This window comes from Etheostoma spectabile, unplaced genomic scaffold, assembly GCF_008692095.1.
Source record: "Etheostoma spectabile isolate EspeVRDwgs_2016 unplaced genomic scaffold, UIUC_Espe_1.0 scaffold00002194, whole genome shotgun sequence".
NCBI lineage: Eukaryota > Metazoa > Chordata > Actinopteri > Perciformes > Percidae > Etheostoma > Etheostoma spectabile.
In genome coordinates, this window is record NW_022602866.1 from 4,422 (window position 1) to 16,782 (window position 12,361).

At 43.8% G+C, this 12,361-nt stretch overlaps 3 non-coding genes and 1 pseudogene across 3 annotated transcripts; all 4 read right to left on the bottom strand.

Moving 5' to 3' along the window:
* Positions 1-359: 359 nt before the first annotated feature.
* Positions 360-545, bottom strand: LOC116675723 (U2 spliceosomal RNA). The gene has a single exon (XR_004328518.1). It is a non-coding gene; the product is annotated as a U2 spliceosomal RNA (small nuclear RNA).
* Positions 546-782: 237 nt separating this feature from the next.
* LOC116675725 (U5 spliceosomal RNA) lies at positions 783-898 on the bottom strand. Its single transcript, XR_004328520.1, has one exon. It is a non-coding gene; the product is annotated as a U5 spliceosomal RNA (small nuclear RNA).
* A 365-nt stretch (positions 899-1,263) lies between these two features.
* LOC116675727 (uncharacterized) lies at positions 1,264-1,441 on the bottom strand (annotated as a pseudogene).
* Positions 1,442-7,345: 5,904 nt separating this feature from the next.
* Positions 7,346-7,462, bottom strand: LOC116675730 (U5 spliceosomal RNA). Its single transcript, XR_004328524.1, has one exon. It is a non-coding gene; the product is annotated as a U5 spliceosomal RNA (small nuclear RNA).
* Positions 7,463-12,361: the final 4,899 nt, after the last annotated feature.

Consider the following 12,361-nt stretch of genomic DNA (forward strand, 5'->3'; position numbering starts at 1 on the left):
CTGACTAAGATAGCCCTCCTGTTCTCCCTCCTAGCTGTACCCCAGCTGCAAAGCATAATGTATAATATGTCACACATACACACACTCTTATTTAGTCTTTGGTTAATTCAGTATATACTTTAAGCCAGCTTTTACGTGGCCGTTCCTGAGTGCCCTGTTCATCACCACCTCAGTCATTGTATTATTTCCCACACAAGTATTATAACAACGTTTTGATACCAGGAACCCAACGAGGTCATTCAGGTTTTGCGACAACTTCTGACGGTAAAATCTGCCAGCCATGTCTCTTCAGGTCCATTGACAGTTTGAGCAACGGGCAGCTCCACGTGCATCGTCAATTGTTTTTCCACAAGACAGAAGATGGGTGCACCGTTCCCAGCGACGCTGCAATACCGGGTCGATGCGTGGAGTGAGGAGCAAGCCCCTTTTCAACTCCCATTGCTAAAAATCCATTTACATGTTGTCCCTGATAGAGGACATATCAGATATTAAACTGATAAGAACAGATACTACACTTGATCTTAGCCAAAAGGCCGAGAAGCGATGAACACCACCTCTTTGCTGTCCGATGCGACCTCCCCGGACGGTTCTCAGTTGTCACGGTCCAGTAATTTTAAAAGGACATAACAGCTGCTACTTGGCACCCCCGTCCAAGCAATTTTGGTTTCCCAAGTGGTCAAGCTTCTGCCAACCTGCAATGTTCCCATGCTGTCACATTTTAGCTGCGTTTAAGAATCTGAGTTTCCTTATGGAGAGCACATTTGTTTTTTACAAGTACAAAAGGCTTAACCAAACAGCAAAGCCCACCAAAAATAATTTCAACTCATAGGCGTTCCTCTCCACGGAAGTCTTAGTAAAAGGCGAAAGGCTTGTGCGTTATGAAGAGAAACCAGAGTAAGTGCAGCCCACGCTCGAGAGCAGCCGAAATGCCCAGTCTTCCCAGTCCCAACCCTCGCGGTGATTCTCACTTGGTGTGCCGCTTTCCAAATCCAAGGCCTGGCCTATTGCCACACTGTCACAGGGCCAATATTTTGTCCTTGCTGTTTTTCCGCCAATAAATAGTGCAAATCTTGCTACACTTTGTATGGCTTTATCTTGCCAAGTATTATAACAACGTTTTGATACCAGGAACCCAACGAGGTCATTCAGGTTTTGCGACAACTTCTGACGGTAAAATCTGCCAGCCATGTCTCTTCAGGTCCATTGACAGTTTGAGCAACGGGCAGCTCCACGTGCATCGTCAATTGTTTTCCACAAGACAGAAGATGGGGCACCGTTCCCAGCGACGCTGCAATACCGGGTCGATGCGTGGAGTGAATGGAGCAAGCCCCTTTTTCAACTCCCACTGCTAAAAATCCATTTAATATGTTGTCCCCTGATAGAGGACATATCAGATATTAAACTGATAAGAACAGATTTTTTTCTTTTGAAAATAATTTATTGACACTAATTTCATACTTTTGTCATTTAACATGTCACATGAAAGTACCTTTTAAATACAACAAGTCAATAAATAAATCATAAAACATCCAAAACAACCTTCAAGAGATGCGTTATACATAAATAATCCATAAAACATCCAAAACAATGCTTTAAAAATGCATTACAGATAAGATTGTCATAGATTAAAGGGTATAAAAGGTTTTCAATGTAAATGAGTGTCTATGTTAAAATCTCCTCAGCAGGGAGCGCATATGTTATGAATAAAAAGTCCACTGTTGTGCAGGAGTGGGGTGAGTCCCTACCAAGTGGGAACTCATTCCGCTCCCCAAACAGATTTGGTCTCTCGGGATCCTGTCGAGGTGCTCAGAGGAGACCCTCACCCTGTAGCTCCTTCCCACCGACCTCACCCGGAGGGTCAGGCCGCCGCTGCTTTGAACTTGTACTGTGTGGCTCCGGCTCCTTCGTCCGAATGGGCACAGAGGCGATTCTTCTTTGAGGCTGTGTCCTAGGCCCGCCGCCTGCAGCTCCGGCCATTCGAACCGTCGCTGCGGCCATCCGGATCACAGCCTCGGGGGGGATCTGCATGTGCTTCCTTACCAGCAAGTTTCTGGAGGTCCATATGGCGTCTTTGATGGCGGCTAGGGTGAGCCACTGTTTGGCAAATGTTCGTGCTGGTATCTGTTTTCCTTGGCTCACCCGTACAGCACCAGCTGTGGTGTAAGGACCTCCCTTGCTGGCAAGTACGGGAATTGCAAGGAGCCGGCCATTGCCCACTGTTCTACGGCAGCGCTGCACTCCCAGAGCAGGTGCCTCACCGACTCAGGCGCGCCACAACCTGGTCGGGGGCAAGTTGCGTGCGCCGACATGCCCCGGGAGTGCATTACGGACCTGACCGGGAGGATCTCGTGAGCCACCATCCATGACAGGTCCCGGAGTCTGTTTGGAAGAGCGGGATGGTTTACGTTGCGCCAAACTGTTGAGGGCTCGCCCAATGCGAGCCCGCGCACTGGACTCACTGGTTCCCGCTCCTGCACAACAGAAATGAGAGAGCGGTGAGTAGTTAAAACCTGCAACTCCTCCTGCTCAAGGTTAAAATGCCTTAAAAATGACTGGATAAAAGCATAAGCTGGTGGCAGGTTAAAAGACACTGGAACTCTGAGGTCTGTGGGTAGAATCTTGATTTTCCTGAGGTACGACCCCATCCAGAACCTTGTCATCGCTGCGGTCTTGGGGTTACTGGATGGGGCTGTGGCGGTTAAAATGTGCAGGGCGGTGTATCTGCTCCCTAAAAACAAGTACAGGTCAGGCACTCCTTTTCCTCCTTCCTCCTTTGGCTTCTTCATCACGCTTCGTTTCAGTCTTTCCCACTTGGAGCCCCACAAGAAATAAAAGATGGCTCGTTCCAGGTCTAAAATCGTTCTCCTAGGCGGGATAAAAACAGAACTGATTAGTAAAAGCAAAGGTAAAATCACTGCTTTAATGATTAAAACCTTTCCTTCTAAAGTCAGTCCTCTAAGTGTCCAGTATCCTAGTCTCTGTCTGACTTTCCCTACCTTGTCTGCCCAATTTGTTTTCCCTTCCCCCTCCCTATCAAACTTGATCCCAAGTATTTTTGGTCGGTCCGGGTCACAGTCAGGGGGAGTCCTGTCGTCTCAGTCGCCGTCCATGGTCCATAAAAATGGGCTTGGGTCTTGCTTCGGTTGAGCTTCGACCCAGAGGCCTGTCCGAACCAGTCAGTCAAGTCCAGCGTCCTGTTGACAGATAAAAGGTCAGTGCATAAAATGTTGATGTCGTCCATATATAAAATGCATTTTGTCTCGAGTCCCCCGCTCCCTGGGACTCTTACCCCATGGATTCGTTGGTCCCTTCTCAAGATCTGTGCCATCGGTTCTATTGAGAGGACGTAAAGGAGGGCAGATAACGGACAACCCTGACGGACACCGCAGTTTATATCCACTGCTGCTGTCAGATGCCCGTTAACAATGAATTTGCTGTTGATCCCCCGGTACAGCAGTCCCACCCAGGCTATAAACCTTCTTGGGAACCCATTTTTTGCAGTACCTGAAAGAGGTACTGGTGCGAGACCCGATCAAAGGCTTTCTCAAAATCTAAATTCAGGACTACTAGCCGAATGTTTCTGTCTCTCGCATAACAGATGGTGTCTCTGATCAGTACGAGGCTGTCGGTGATCTTCCTCCCCGGGACGGCACAGGCTTGATCCGGGTGAATCAGCTCTCCTAAAAACAGGGACATACGTGAAGCTAATAATTTGCTAAAAAGTTTACAGTCGACATTTAAAAGTGTGATGGGTCTCCAGTTTTTCAAGTCTGTCTTGTCTCTGTCTTTATGTAAAAGCGTCACTATCCCTACTCTAAAACTGTCAGGAAGTCGGTCCAGTTGTTCAAAATCCATAAAAACAACAAGCAAGTCTGGTGCTAAAATGTCCCAAAATGTCAAGTAAAATTCCAAGGGAAGCCCGTCTTCTCCTGGTGACTTCCCTTTCTTAAAAGTTTTTACACAGTTGTTTAGTTCAATCATGGTAAAATCTTGAGTTAAGAGCACATTGTCATTTTTGCTTGTTCAATTGATTTTAAAACTTCGGTCATGGTGTCCTTATTAACTGCTTTTTCCGTGTACAGTTCACGGTAAAAGTCTTCGACAGTTTCTTTAATTTCCTCTGTTGTGTTAGCTATGCACCCGTTTTCTTTTTTAAGTCTTAACATGCCTCCCCCTTTATTATGATTTTCTTAAAAAATATCTTGTGCACTTCTCTCCTTCCTCTATTTCCCTCTCCTTGCTTCTTAGTATGACACCTTTGCTTTTAATTTCTGCTAAAACCGACATCTCTGTTTTAATTTGTTTTATTTCCTCATTAAAATCCATTCCCTGTTGGATTAATTTAAATACCTCTGAAGTCGTTTCTGCAGTCCCATCATGCGTCTGTTGTCCCTATCTTTTTTCCTCTTACCTGCCTGTCTGTAAAAAGTCTTAGTCTTCCCCTTCACCATTTCCCACCACTGTGCGCGTGTATCGTAAAAGTCTTGAAGGGTCTGCCATTCTTTGTATTGCTCCCTGTACTGCCTATCTAGCTCCCTGTCTTCTAACAGGTAGCAATTGAGCTTCCACAGACCGCTTCCTGCCGTCACACCGGAAGAGAGTGAAAGAGTGCAGGAAAGCATTGCGTGATCGGAAAAGAAAACAGGTACTAATCTAGCATCGGTTGGTGGGCAGTCACGTGATAAAATGTAGTCTATGCGAGAGGCTCGGGTGCCGTCACTACTGAACCAGGTGAAGCCCTCCTCTCTGGGATGCATGGTTTTAAAACAGTCCACAAGTTTAAAATCGCTACATATACTTTGTAATAAAAGTGAAGTCTTGTCTGCTTTAAAATCATCCCCTGTTCTTCTCCTGTCGTTCTTGCTTAAATACAATTAAAATCCCCCCTACGACTAAAGGTAGCCTACCTAGCATGTGGGGCTGCAGGTCTTCTAAAAGGTCATACCTGTCATTCTTGTCATTAAAGCCATAAATATTTAAGACTTTAAAATCCCTCCCCATAAAAGTCAGGTGTGTTAAAAGTGCCCGACCATCTCTCACCACAGTGCTGCCCTTTACCAAGACTAGAGGGTTTTTTATTAAAATGGCCACTCCATCACTCTTGTTTTCATTTGAGCCGCTCCATAGTGACGTTTGTGGCCATAACTCCTCCCATTCCCTGTAGTGCTTTAAAAATGGAAGGCCACATTCCTGTAATAAAAACACATCTGACTTAAAAGAGTTAAGAAAGGATAAAACCGTCTGGGCTCTAACTCTCGACTTGACGCTTCTCACATTGATAGTTGAGAAGGTGAGTGCCATGAGTATGGTTAAGAATAACAAGTATGACATCTTAAAGACAGAAAGGGAGGGACTTCAAATATTTAAAACAACAATTATTGAATTTCTTGTGAATGGAGCTCTTCCTTCATTCTCACAGGTGAGAGAGGACGGGGTTGAACTCCATTTCCCTTTCGGACTCTGGGAGTTGGCCTCTGATGCAGGGTTGCGTTGAGCTTAGAGACCTTAGGGGTTGATTGCAGAGCTATGCTTAGGAATGAGACTTCATTGGGTGAATCGGAGGGGAAGACTCTGGGCCCCTCCACAGATGAACTGTCTGAGTAAGTCCCAGCTCTTCCCCTCTTTTCCGAGACTCCAGGAGACTCAGAAGACAATTCTGAAATTAGCCTCTTGCCTGGCTGGGCATTGGGGAGGGGGACATCCTCACTATCACCCTGTGACTGGTCAGTTTCCTGTTCTGAGCCAGCCACTGGGCTAGCTCCGCCTTCTGCCTGCATTGCCACCACTTCCTCCCTGTTCACCACTGGTGGGGCAATTGCAGGCCCCTCCCCTTCTCCCGCCTCCCCTGATCCTTCTCCTCCAATCACAGGATTTGGCGGGAGATTTGAATTTTCCAGCCCAAACAGCTCTCCAAACAATTCACCTTGTCCGCCATTTTGTTCATTTTCTGTTCTTTTTGCTGCAGTCTTTAATTTGTTAGCAAATGACTTTGGGCAATCTCTGAAGAGGTGGTTTGTTTCTCCACAAAGATTGCACTTCCTGCCATTGGTGCATTCCATGAAGGTATGCCCAATTTCTCTACATTTGCCACAAATAATCTGCTGGCACGCTTCTGCCAGGTGCCCATTCTCACCACACTTGCGGCAGAGTTTGGGCTGGCCCTGGTAGTGAATGTAGCCCCTGTTGTTTCACAGAACTATCATGGATGGCAGATGTTTCAGGCCTTGGAAGCCTTGGGGGTCCTGCCATTGTTGGATGGGGACCCTCCAAGCACAATTCCAAATGCCATCCTCATCTCTCACCTTGGTAGCCTGGCCTTTCACAGTGCAAAATCTGCTCAGCCATAAACAAATGTCATCTGCATTCACAGTTTCATTGAACATTCTGACAATTACAGTTTTAGCTGCATTGTCAGTCAGTTTCTCAACATTAAATGCAGAAAACTGGGGTTTTGCATTTTCAAAACGAATCCAGAATTCTCTCAACAAGGCAGCGGAACAAAAGCTTATATCAAAACCTTTATTAAAAGGTAAAGTCAAGATACAGTTTGTCTTCTGGGTTGAATTTCAAGATTTTCTGGACTAGCCTCCTGGAGAAGTCAAGCCTTGATATAACAAGGGGTTCATTTTCGTTAAATGTAAATCGGACACTGTAGTGCCTCCGCATGCCGGCATGGTTGGCCGACATGGTGGAGGCACCACACTTCAAACGGGATGAAAGAAGCTAAAAACGCCTAAAACAGTCTAAAAAACAACAAGTAAGCTAAAAATGAGGTAAAACACTGATTTAAAAAGCAAAATAAAGCTTGCCTAATAAATACTAAAACGCACTTACCTTTCTTGTTTGGTCTGGTCGATGTTGTAATCCCCACAGAGTAGTAAGCAGTCCTCTAGACCAATGAATTCCTCAGTGAAAGTATTTCAACTACAAACAAGATGAAATTTGTTCACAAAGAATGAGTACACTATCCTCCAAAAACCCGCTACAAAACCAGGCCACAAACAGGCAAAAGTTTTGTCCGGACATAGGAGGCGATCGCAGTCTTAGCCAAAAGGCCGAGAAGCGATGACCACCACCTCTATGCTGTCAGATGCGACCTCCCCGGACGGTTCTCAGTTGTCACGGTCCAGTAATTTTAAATGGACATAACAGCTGCTGCTTAGCACCCCCGTCCAAGCGCTTCATGGGGAAGCACAAAAAGTTTTAGTTAAAGACGGCAATTTTGGTTTTCCCAATTGGTCAAGCTCCTGCCAACGTGCAATATTCCCATGCTGTCACATTTTGGCTACGTTTAAGAATCTGAGTTTCCTTTTGGAGAGCATATTTGTTTTTTACAAGTACAAAAGGCTTAGCCAAACAGCAAAGCCCACCAAAAATAATTTCAACTCATAGGCGTTCCTCTCCACGGAAGTCATTAGTAAAAGGCGAAAGACTTATGCGTTATGAAGAGAAACCAAAGTACAGCCCACTCTCGAGAGCAGCCGAAAACGCCAGTCTTCCCAGTCCCAACCCTCGCGGTAATTCTCACTTGGTGTGCCGCTTTCCAAATCCAAGGCCTCACCAATATTTTGTCCTTGCTGTTTTTCTGCCAATCAAAAGTGCAAATCTTGCTACACTTTTGTATGGCTTTATCTTGTCAAGTATTATAACAACGTTTTGATACCAGGAACCCAACGAGGTTTCACAGATCATTCAGTTTTTAGGACAACTTCTGGCGGTAAAATCTGCCAGCCATGTCTCTTCAGGTCCGTTGACAGTTTGGGCAACGGGCAGCTCCACGTGCATCGTTAATTGTTTTTCCAGAAGACAGAAGATGGGTGCACCGTTCCCGGTGACGCTGCAATACCGGGTCGATGCGTGGGGTTTAGATTTGTGCATATACACATCAACTTTCTTTTACATTACTGCATATACACATCAACTTTCTTTTTGATTCATCATCACCATTCATTATGTCATCATCACTATTCATTATGTCATCATCACAATTCATTATGACATCAACTTTCTTTTATATTACTGCATATACACTAGGGGTGATCCGAGTATCCGGCTGAAACGAGTATCCGGTACGGATAAAGCACTTTTGCCGAGTACAAGTATTATCCGAGTAATATGAGTCAATATCCGTGCTCGGATTGAATAAAACTCCTCAACTGGCCGCGCAGCGTTCTGTGATAATCACAGCGCCCCCCCGCCTACAAACCCGCTCGGATCAATCACACACATACAGAACATGGAGAAATGCGCTCTCTCTCTCGCTCTCTCTCGCGCTCTCTCCTGCTCCGTCAGTCAATTCGGTCTGCGGATCTGTTCCGTTAACGTTTAGGGTTTCTTCAGCTTCAGGTTTGTTTTTAACTTCGGTTTGTAGTCCTTACATAGTAACCAGTAGATTTCTGGTGAACGTGGGGTTTGTAGTCCTTACATAGTAACCAGTAGATTTCTGGTGAACGTGGGGTTTGTAGTCCTTACATAGTAACCAGTAGATTTCTGGTGAACGTGGGGTTTGTAGTCTTTACATAGTAACCAGTAGATTTCTGGTGAACGTGGGGTTTGTAGTCCTTACATAGTAAGCAGTAGATTTCTGGTGAACGTGGGGTTTGTAGTCCTTACATAGTAAGCAGTAGATTTCTGGTGAACGTGGGGTTTGTAGTCCTTACATAGTAACCAGTAGATTTCTGGTGAACGTGGGTTTCAGACATGCTGCTTGTTTTAAATGCGACTCCAGTTGCGTCTCTGCCATCGGAGATTTTTTTTTTTTTTACTGTCAGCTGCCCCCCCCCCGCCCCTCTCTCTCTGTGTCTCTCTCTTACTCACACACACACACACACACACACACACACACACACACACACACACACCTGGTGTGGAAATTAAAAAAAACAAAAAAAATAAAAAAGAACCAAAAACAAAAAAAATCACACTGATCATACAAAAATAAAAAGTTAAAAAAGAAAGTTATATTGAGTATGAAAACTCTTGTTCATTACATTTTACTTCATAATTGCGACCCATGTGTTGTATTCATTGTTGCAAAACGTTCTGTATATAGTTTGTTTGTTACCATGACAACACCATTGATCTGAAGCTTGATGGAAAAATAACAAGAACAGCTCTCACAATGCAAGTTACAGAGTGACAACAGTTCGGGTGAATACAATCAGTAATACACTTCCTTATATCCAGTGCCCCCAGAGGAAAATAAACCTTGTTTGGAAAACAGTTTAATCTCAAACACAACAATTAGTGGACCTTAGGCAGACAGTTGGAGCTCTTATGTATTTCTGAACCTGCCCCTTGTGTGTCAAGTTTCTTGACCGGTCATTTTATCTCATCTGAAAAAGGACATCGTGTCTCTAGGATGGGCTACGGTCTCGACCTGGGACCTGCTATGATAAACACAGCTTTAGACAACTGTTTCTGTCAGGCTCCACGTCATCTGTTCTTCAAGGAAATGGTGTGGAGTCATAACAAACCCAGTTGTCTCCCATCAAGGAGACACACACATATGACAGATACAGAAGTCATATACTCTAAGAGGCATTGGAGAATTTATTATGAATAATTAATATGAAAATCATTGGTTAAATGTAATTTTCCCATTACAAGCCGTATTGTTTTCAGGTCCGGTACAGACATGGAAAGAAGAATGTCATTGCTGACTCTGATGAGTAACGGTTTTAAGAGGGAGGGTGTGTGACAAAGTGGGTTTGCTCACCACTTGTCCCATACAGGTCATTAGTAAAGTAAACACACAGTCATACATTAGTTTCAGTTCCATTTTATTAGGTTGCAAGTTGAAACATGGTTTTTCCTGTATTGATACTTACAATTGTTTGTTCCTTTGTTCAGTTCCACCATGCAAAACAATTGGTTGGGGAGGGGCCGGCCTAAGTATTTCCTGTTTTATAGGAATAGGGTGGTCATGGATGACATCACCGGGCCAAACCAAGTAGAGGGTTTTCTTTTGTATAGGAATGTTTATTTTGGTTGTTTTTGGTCATTGTATAAAAAAGGTATGCAAAATCCTGACCTGTTTTGTAGTCAGCAGGATAGGAGGGAACTGGTGACCAAGTTCCATAGGTTAAGAGATGGCAAGGTATTAAGGTTTGGAGTAGATCAACCTGCTTTAGGATGGGATGGACTGAAGCGGTGGGGTGGGAATTGACAACCCTATATAAATGGGGGGGGGGGGGGGGGGGGGGGATTTGTGCTCCTGGTAGGAGAGAGGGAGGTGAGGCTGTGCTGCCAGGAACATGTGCCTGTTATTGCTGCTATTAGTTTAATGTGCCACTGTCTTTAAGTTTGATGGGTTAATTATCCGTGTACTGCAGACCATGGAAATAAACTAATCACCTTTGAAAATGTGCAATGTTCGAGTCTGCCAACCTACCGCCATCCTAGCCACTCTGGCTAACTCTCCACGAATGTGTAAAACTAAAAAGAAGACACACAAGACCAAAAACAAACAAATTAACTACAGCTATTCTGATATTCCTGACCAGGCTGATGCCGGTTGGCCAGTAAACCCCCCCCCCCAAATCATCAGTGTCCCGTATCAAAACCAAAAACAATACACAAGTATATGAACAGGAATTAATTACAAATGATTACAATAATACAGTACCGATGCAGTAATGAGGATTAGTAATTGCAGTGCAGTAATTAGGAAACGTTGCTGGTTTTCAGCCCTAAAGTGGATCAGCTGCTGTGTCCTCCTGTGTGATACAGGACGGTATATGTAAAGCACGTAGCGATGTATCATAGACCGGTAATATTAAAATATATAGTCTATGCGATGTATACAGTCCATTTAAGGCAGAGAAATGCGGGACTGTTGTAAAAATCAACGTTAACGTTAGTGGTTAGCGATTGGCGTTAGCATAGCAAGCTAGCGATTTTTAAAAAGTTTCAGTTAGGAACATGGTTGCAAGCATGTATGGACAGGACTGTATAGACCACAAAACAAGATTGTCGTAATTTTTAAATCAATTATTTAAGCCGAAAATACCAGAAATGCGTCTCTCTGGTCGATGCGGCAGCCATTGTTGCCTGTTGCACATTGTATATCGCTACCCCTCGGTTTCAAGTAAGATGGCGTTCTCCCTTGATTTTCTTCATTCATTGTCTATGGTTCCTTGGGCCATACACCCCTTACCCCTCGATCAAAAACATTATTTGGACAGCACTCACGTGAACGCTCAAGACGTAGGGAAAGGGGTAGGGGTAAGATAGAGAAATGAGATTCAGCCTAAGACCTCTTGTGTTAATCTGACTGATAGGGTTATGGAACATAGTGGTAGACCAAGGCCTCCTGTGGTAATCTGACTTGAAGGGTTTTGGAGCGTAGTGTTAGACTAAGACCTCCTGTGACACAAATTAAGCAGTATGCTCTCCCTTTTATACCTCAGGCTATTGTAGACAGCACAACAACCACTTCAAACATACACATTTTACAGTTTTTATTGTACTTTATCTATACAATATTAATGCTCTAGTTTTAATGGGTGTTACAGCGGGGATGAGCACTCTAATTTCCATTTTAATGGATGAAATAAACATAACATAAAGACTGTACCCTGTTCACTTCACAAACAGATGCATTATTAATTTTCAACAGCCTGGGAGTGGACTTTATATGGAGACAAAGCATAGCAATTAGCAGAGGATGGTTTCGATCCATCGACCTCTGGGTTATGGGCCCAGCACGCTTCCGCTGCGCCAAAGCTGGGGAACAATAGTCTGTAAGGGGGGGGGAAGAAGAGGAAAAAGGGGAAGAGGGAGGGAAGAAGGAAAAAGAGGAAAAGGAAGAGGAAAAAGGAGGAAAAAAGAAGAAATGAGAGAAAAGATGAGAAAGATGCTAAATTACACACATAGTGTAAGAGTTTTATAGTTTCTATTAAGTCAGATTTTAATTTAATTGCTGAAATTTGAATGTTTCTGGGAAATAAGGGAAGTTTAACGTAGATTCAAAGGTCACAGGTTCAATCCCCACCTAGTGCCAGAAGATCCAATTACACTGTCCACAACTTTAATGTTCTACTAAACAAAGTTTTGGAGGAATAAGATATTAGGAAGGTTGGGAAACAATTTAAACAAATAATTTATAACGTTTAGATTGACTTTTGAACAATATATCTGTTGTTAGTACTGCATACATTTAGTAATTGTGCTATATTTGGTCAATATTAAAAGTTAGTCTTTATAATAAGTATTGTTTAGTAATAATAATTTTCTTTTTCTTTAAACAATGTATGAAAGGTAAAACCAAGCATTTGTAGTTCTCTTTTCTCTAAAAGCTAGTATGTCTTCCAGTAATCATTGCAGGGAAGTAGGGTGTATAAAGGCAAGTCATATGCTC